Raw genomic sequence first — 1,190 nt, 5'->3', positions numbered from 1 at the left:
CTTTTATCCCTGGCCATGGCCTGGGATGGGGGACTCCTCTGGGAAGGGGAGAGGTCATCCCAAATTCACCAAGGGCAATAGTCTGTGGGGAACAGAGAGGAGGGCACTGACTGCAAGAGAGAAGAGTTTAATGGTAAACCAAGATCTGCATGCACATGGCCTTCAGCATTGCTGTAAATAATACTCCTAATAAAGAGCCAATTAGACCAACAATCTCATTACTATCCAGCATGCAGTGTAGGAAGGACTAGCCTAAAGCATAACTGAGCAAAAGTGAAAACACAGCTCCACATTTCCTGTTATAATGTACACAGGCATAAGGAGACAATCAGATGTGTAAGAGGTAACAAGCATGGAGAGCTGAGAGAATGGCAGGCAGCCTTATAAAGAAGCCCCACGTTGTGGCACTTTGCAACAACACCCAGCCCAACGTGTTGGGATCACCCCACACTTGTCCTGAGCACAGGCTCCTGGATGGCTCTGCCAAAGCTTCCCCAGTGCCTGCTCCTCCTGGAGCAGCAGGAACTGCAGCATGGGGGTGGCACAGGTGGAGAGTCAGCACCAGGGCTGGAGGCAGGGCTTTCCACAGAGCCATGAACGAGGATGCAGGGAAGGTAGGGGATGAGGGGGAGCCTGGGCATTGTGGGTGTCTGTGATTTCTTGAGAAAGGAGCACAGAACTGGAGACCCTTCACCAAACCCAAACAAGAAGCATTGTCACAGTGACCGCCCATGCTAGGCATGGCTCATGCTAGTACAGAAATTCAGAGAAAATTATTTCATAGGATCCAGTTACAATGCAGTGAGCAAAACATTTTTATCTTACATCCATCCCTTAAACCTTGGGCTTTCAATTTTCCTTCACATAACCAAAAAAAATACCATGCAGGCTAGTTTTGGAGTAGCTCTCATGTAAATCATCCCCTTGGGCTTGGGCCTCTCAAGCTGGGGTTCAGCCTGAGTGACTTTTTATAGCTGAGTTATAAACTTTTAAATGCCAGACTTAATCAGAGCCACTGAAATGGCCATTAGAGTGGTTTAAGTGGCATAGCCCTGATATATGACAGCACAGAAAGTAGGCAGGTGGCTCATCTGCAGTGGGCAGTCCATCTGGGAGGGAACAGGGTCTGGTGGCTGGAAACAAGCATGACTGAGACACAGATCTCTGGAGTTTTGCTCTTGCCCTTGTGC

The sequence above is a fragment of the Ammospiza nelsoni genome, chromosome 8 (genome assembly GCF_027579445.1).
Source record: "Ammospiza nelsoni isolate bAmmNel1 chromosome 8, bAmmNel1.pri, whole genome shotgun sequence".
NCBI classification, from domain to species: Eukaryota; Metazoa; Chordata; class Aves; order Passeriformes; family Passerellidae; genus Ammospiza; species Ammospiza nelsoni.
Note: the sequence above shows the minus strand (reverse complement) of the source record.